The sequence below is a fragment of the Formica exsecta genome, unplaced genomic scaffold (genome assembly GCF_003651465.1).
Source record: "Formica exsecta isolate Colony F162 unplaced genomic scaffold, ASM365146v1 scaffold3, whole genome shotgun sequence".
Lineage (NCBI taxonomy): Eukaryota > Metazoa > Arthropoda > Insecta > Hymenoptera > Formicidae > Formica > Formica exsecta.
Window position 1 is genome coordinate 213,010 of NW_021850256.1, and position 7,432 is coordinate 220,441.

Below are 7,432 nucleotides of genomic sequence, written 5' to 3' on the forward strand. Positions count from 1 at the left end.
ATCGGCGAGGAAAAAAAAAAGTTAAGATTGTACCGCGAAACTATTCCGATCGATTTTCAACTTCGGTGTAACTTACGCGCGATTACGCTGATCATTCGTGGTGGTTGGTCTTTTTAATCGTATCGCAAAAATAAAAAATTCGAATTGATTTATTACGATTAGCTTTATCTTCGATATATTATATACGCCAGTTTTTTCCGATTTTTTTTTTAAGCGACAAAATACTTTTTTATATTAGCAAAAAATCAACGTTTTACGCGACTACAAATTCACGAAGATAATTTTCATGTGATCAACGAGAGACATGGATATTGTGTAATGTAGCGTGTATTGAAATTATCGAGCAGTTTGGGTTTCTTTAGAGAGAATGCATATCTTACAGATTGAACACGACGAGATCAAGCTATTCGAGTTACGCGCGGAAAAAAATATCGGCAATAAGATATTCTTTTCTTCTTGCTCGATCGACGCATATGATAGGAGAGAGTGAAGAATTGCTTTTTCGGCGATATCAAGCATTTTCGCAGTCACGTTCATATTTCGTCTTACGTTTGCTTAATAACGCTCCTGTGTAAAAAATACTCTTACGATAATATTGTTAGTTTCCAATAGGCTTTATTATTGTACGCGGCGACGAATATCACACGGCAATTAATCGATAGTATCGGATAGACCTTCCCGATGCATGAAATGTCCTACTGAAGTCACAGGACTATCGAACTCTGTAAATTCTTTTTCACCTACCTTGCGACAAAGAAATAATATATACATGTATGATCGAAATTTCTCGGAAAGATTTTTTTAATCGCTGGACATATGTTACGATAAATTCCCGGCTTTTTAATGAATATTACTCTATTATCAGAGGATTACAATATTGAAACAAGAGTGAAATATTTTAATTACCCATCCACAATCTTTATAAAAGAAATACGTAAAAAGAAATTAAATTAACGGGAAATACAAAGAAAATTCGTATAAACTACAATTTATACCACGGAATTAAAGATATAAAAATGATCGGAAGTTTTGCATTTCTTGATAGAATTAATCTTCTCGTTCAATCATTAATTTTGTCTAACTATGAGTAATATATTGTCCTTTTATATATATATATATATATATATATCCCCATGAAAATGTTTCGATCGCTTTGCGTGATTGTGCATTAGCTCCGGTCGCGACCGGAGGAGAACCATTGTCGCGGCCAAGTTTTCCAGGTGCAAGGTTTCCAGGAGAGAGAAGACGCCGGCGCGCATTCCCCTGGCCCTTATGTACCACGATGTACATCGAGCGCGGGGCGCGGGATACACGAATGTGTGCACTATGCCATCGCAAGAACCGAGAAAGAAACTTCAGCTCTCTCCTCTGCCATCACACATGGTGGCCACGTTGCCGCCTCCTCGGTGCACTGAGACGCGATGCGATGTTCTCTCATCTCCCTTCTCGTCTTCCTTCTCGCCTCCTACGCTTCTTCTAATGCATTCCCCAGCGCTAATACGCGAGGATGGTTCACACCGTGGCCACTCTGTCCCCATCGCGCGTGTAAAGACGTAACTCTGGATCGTACTTCTCGACGTTTTCTTCGTCGTCGTCATCGTTTACGTTGCCATCGTCGTTCTGGTTATACCTCTTACCGGGGTGGTGGGAGATTCTTTTTAATAGTACCGAAGGAGGATGACGGAACATACTGGAGACGTACTTTCGCGATATGATCTCTAGGTGATATTACACTCGTTCAAGATACGCGTTTCTCGATGAACAGTCTTTATACGTACTAAGCTGAGAAAAACGTCTTTGTTGAATTAAATAGTAGATCTCGCTAAGGTCACATGAATAACGTAATAGAGTGCTATTTTGAAAAAAATTGATACAAAATTGTAAAATTTGCATTTTTTTAAAAAGAAACCATTCTTTATTTCCGCTATTTTCAAAATTCGGTTTCAATTCACAAATTCAGACAAACGAAATATCGAACGCGTTTGGTTCAAAACCCATTTTGACCGTATTCATATATGTATGAGGCAAGGAGAACGAGGAGAAAGAATGATTTTCAAAACTCTGTTCAATAGCGTACTCGCGCAGCGATCATTGCACCGCGCATTAATATGCAAAAGCATGTGCGGCGCAAAATGACGGCTAATAATGCATGGCACGGTTATGCGAGAGTTAATTAATGACTGGCGAATAAAAAAGGTTGTCAAATATAAAAAATAAATATCGGATTTTTTCTCGCTCGTGACTCAATTTTTCCTACTTTTTCGCAGACTTTATATTGACGCCAAATACATTTGTTTGCAAAAAGTTGCGTCTCACTACAAGTCTTGTATTATAAAATTCATACATACACATACATATATATAATAAAGATTATTATTATTATTATTATACATACATATAGAATAAATATATTTTCTTTATTCTACATGAAATTACGAAAATTAATTTTGTGAAATATTAATTTTGACCGTATTCATATATGTATGAGGCAAGGAGAACGAGGAGAAAGAATGATTTTCAAAACTCTGTTCAATAGCGTACTCGCGCAGCGATCATTGCACCGCGCATTAATATGCAAAAGCATGTGCGGCGCAAAATGACGGCTAATAATGCATGGCACGGTTATGCGAGAGTTAATTAATGACTGGCGAATAAAAAAGGTTGTCAAATATAAAAAATAAATATCGGATTTTTTCTCGCTCGTGACTCAATTTTTCCTACTTTTTCGCAGACTTTATATTGACGCCAAATACATTTGTTTGCAAAAAGTTGCGTCTCACTACAAGTCTTGTATTATAAAATTCATACATACACAATACATATATATAATAAAGATTATTATTATTATTATTATACATACATATAGAATAAATATATTTTCTTTATTCTACATGAAATTACGAAAATTAATTTTGTGAAATATTATATTTGCGTGCGCAAAATTCGAAACGGCGCATGTTCCTTAAATATCGCACGTGCAATCGAGACGTGCCGTTTTCTAAAATCGCGAATCAGTGATTTCGAAGGATCTAGGATCGGTCGAGTTCAGTGTATAGCTCTCGCCTAATTAATATCCAGCATACGATTGGCCGAGATACTAACTAACGAGCGGATGAGACGCGCATGTCGCAAAGTCCTCCGGTAAACGGCGAAACTCCTCGCGAAAGCATCCCCGAGGAGGTGCGAACTTTCGCCGGAGTTCGTGAGCGAGTATCCGATCTAACGGGGGATTTGACGTAAGGGGCAATTTGATGCATCGTCGGATTCATTACTCGTCCAGAGAGATGCAGTTTTGTCGCGTTGGTCCAATCATTTTACCGCTTACATCGAATGTAAATCTGAAAACTGGTGGAAATTGTTATGAGATATGTACGATGAACGCGCAGTGAAATCGCAATCGTACAAAAAATATCATGAAATTCGGGAAAATCACGACAACACGATCTTTCTATCGCAATAGCTAAAGAGATATGACATGAAGAATCGTTCAATTTATAGTATTATGCTCTCACCGTATTAGACGTCGTAATCATAAAAGGATAAAATACGATTAGATTTCTTTGTCGGCTATTCTCGGAGCATTGTGGACTCGTGAATGTTGGAAAAACTTCTTTCCTCCCGGATTCAAAGGAACACATCCACGATGGTTTCGCGCACCGACGACGGCGCGTACAAATAACAGCACGCTCGTTATTCCCGTTGTTCCCAATTAGGCGGCGAGCGAATCAGCGCGCACGCGCGCGCGCGCGCCCGCTATTCATGAGAACCGGATAGATCTGGATCCGGTGATTCCGCGGGCTAGGCGCTACGATCATTGCAACGCCTGTTTGTGTTACGCGACGTGGCCAATGACGGGTTGGGAAAGGGGGCCAGGGGGAAGGCGGGGGAGGGTGAGGGGGAACGGAGATAGGAGAGCGGGGCACGGGTGATCGGTTTCGCGTTCGGTTCGATCGCGCCGACATGAATTATTTACGCGGGTTTTGCGATATCGCGTTCGCTCCCGCGTTGCGTGATGCCAGCGTTGTCTGTCGCGTTACCTCTATAATTAATATCTCGTAATTTGGATAGTCAAAGCACGACGGCAGAATGTGTTACACGAGCATCGTACGCTTTGCACGCTGTATATTGCTAAAAGCGTGATCACGGTGGCTCGTTAATGCTTGATATGTACGAGTGCAATATATATTTTTATTATATTATATTGTGTATATTAGAAATATATTTCTCTCTCTCTCTCTCTCTCTCTCCCACCTCTCTCTCTCTCTCTCTTTATCTTTGATTTTTTGTATCTTATTTTAATTTTGTCCCTGTTCCAATTTTAATTTGTTTTTTTTTTATAATTACATGTAAGATACGAATGGTCGTACAAATGTGTAAGCTTTTCAAGAGAAACAAATAATTTAAATAATTGATTAACAAATAAAAAAAATTATTATTCGATTTCTGAGAGGCTTTAATGCATCTATTTGAATGTTGCACGAGCATGCAGAATGATAACGTAGTACATGTGAATCTAATGACGATTTAAGTGTTTCATAATTAAGTAAAAGTTTCTTAAGTAGCAATTTACTATTCTGCTATCTTATGTCTTTGTCACAAAATTTCTCAGACAATTATACTTTAAGGATCATTTAAATTCCGTTTATTTCTTACTTCTTGCTATTCGATACTCGCCACGTAATACGTTAATTCGTTAGCCAGTGCTCGGAAGCTTCGCGCTCAACGATAGTGGTTTTCACAAATAATTGAGGATTTTTTCTAAAAGCGCATAAATAGAAACTGAAATTATCCTTCGCTTTTCCGCGAGCTCATAACCCACAGTAATATTGAAATAGCCGGCGCACCGAGTCAGTCGCACGAATAGATCGACCCTTTTTGCAAACGGACCAACCCAGGACATCGAACTTACGTCACTCGGCCGTTCCCTAGAAAATCTATAGGAACCTTCTATAATTCACGCGGCTGCGATGCTCCCGATCGAAACGTACCGTCGCGCAGGAAACACTAATGCCATTTCGAAATCGCAGACAAATAATTTCAGAATCAACGAACTGCGAAACTTTGGGATCATATTAAAGTAAGGGAAATTCTCTTTTTAGATGAAAAAATTTGTTAATTTAAAACGTGAAATAATAAAAATTGTATTTTTTGGAACGCAAAATGATTACAATTGATCAGTATCTTATAATAAGTAACGCATTGCAGGTATTAAATAATCTATCAATATCAATAATCTTGCGTTATCGCATTTTTTACTCCGAATTCTAGAATCTGCTCACCTGTATACGATTGTTTCCTCCCGGAACACCGTGTATAATTGCACGTACGTGCATGTACGCTTGCACACACATCTCGCTATCACCGCACCGACGAGGTAGGTGCAACCCACTTCAGGATCTACCTACTCGACCGAGTCGGTCGTCCTTTGCGTTAAAGGGGGGAACCGAGTGCACCGTGCCACACGTACATTCACGTATGATCCTCACACACGTGTGCACGCCGACTGGGTATGATCCTGTACATGGAACTCGTATGCGCGCAGCGTGGTGCATCCTGGGTTACCGGGAATGCACTCCCTGGACCGTCGTAAACGCACATATACAGGGTGTTTCAATGCGAACGTCCGCGAAATTTCTCTAGTATTCCGTTCATTAATCTTTCAAAGATATAATACTTGCGACAATTTCATGCGCCTTTTGATTAAGGATGCGAGGATCCGATAACGTCCATCTCCAAGATGTTGAGATAGCGCCAGATGCATTATAATATTGTCGATAATCATTGTTTCTTAGTTGAATCGTCCTTTGCTGATCTTTTAACTCTTAAATTTTTGTCTAAGAATTCTTAAGAATTAATGAACATATCGGCATCTCTTTATCTTCATTTAGATCCATACCGATCGCAGAAACCAACTGACAAAAATTTCCTCGGCGATGCAAATGCCGCCTCACGCAACATGGCGCGTCCTCCTTAATTAAGAATGTATCTAGGATAACAGCTGTAAGATATGCCGAGACTTTCTAAACCAAGCGGTACCAATTGAAGGGTTTAGCAAAACGTCTAACCCACTTTTTAAGAACTTTAGGAAATAAAATCTCTCGTAGAGTTTTGAGAAAATTAAGTTTCATTAACTTTAAGATTAATTTTCTCAAATCCTTAAAAAAATAGATTAGATCATTCTTGCACTGAATATCTTTCATTTCCTCCCGGACTCTTATCTATAGGACGTAGTCGCCACGAGAAAACCATCGACATTTCACGAAGGATAAATATGTTCCAATTTTGTTTCAAAGTCTGAAAGGACAGTCTGTCGGCTAATATCTGGCAAATTCGTATGCACGTTCATGCACACGTGCGATCCGATGTCGAAGAGGAAGAGGGATGGAGAAAAAAGGAGGAAGAGGAGAGTCGCGCGTGCAGAAGCAGCTCGCGCACCGTTGCCAACGCGATAAAACCAATCACCGAAATAACCGCAGACCACCTCAGCCGGCTTCCCGTCACGGACACGTGGCCTCGCGAACGCATACATGCGCGACATCACGACCCGTGTCGATACGACAACCACAGACAAGCTCGATGCCTATATTCATATTCATCTCGATATTCCCCCTTGTTTCGTCATCATCTCTCTCTCGTTCGATTCTCTCGGTCATCGATTACAGATCTATAGAGAACTGTATTTATGCATTCGCGAAAATCAAGATAAAATACAAGTAAAAACAAATCTTATATAAAATTATATACTATTAAAAAATAGGCGATTTTTATATAAAAAGAACCAAGTAACTCTTCACGTATATATATACGTATCTCTGAAACTCAAAGAATCTCTCCATTTAGATTTAGGATTTAGAGATCTAGAATTTAAATGATATTATATATAGACAAATTCTCTTATCACGGAATCGTCGATTGGCTTACAATTTTTTTATATAAAATAAAAATACTTATGTAAAAAAAGACATACATACCAAAAATAATATTTTTTGCAAAATACTATCTCTTTTTAAATAATATTTATTTACGTAATTAGAAAACATACATTCATATGCTGTATATAAACACACAAAAAATAAATGGCGTCAATTCTATTTGGATATTTTCTAGGATATTGATGAATTACGACCCTGACTCTTCATCATCCCATTCCCCCTCTCAGCCTGGATATCCGTTGATCCCCCTCCGTTTCCTTCTCTCCCCATGCATACCGTGTATATATATATATATATCTGCGTATGGGAGCTGGAGGCGTGCGTACCTTCGAGCGCTGCGGCTGGCCGACGGTACCGCTAAAGGTTTAATTAGCGAATCGGTTAATCGGATACGTGACTATTAGCGTGAAATCCGTGGCGCGAGGACGGCCACGGAAAAAGCCCACTTCTCGCGCGTAGAATCGTGACTCATTTGTATTTAGGCGCGAGAAAAGTCTTCG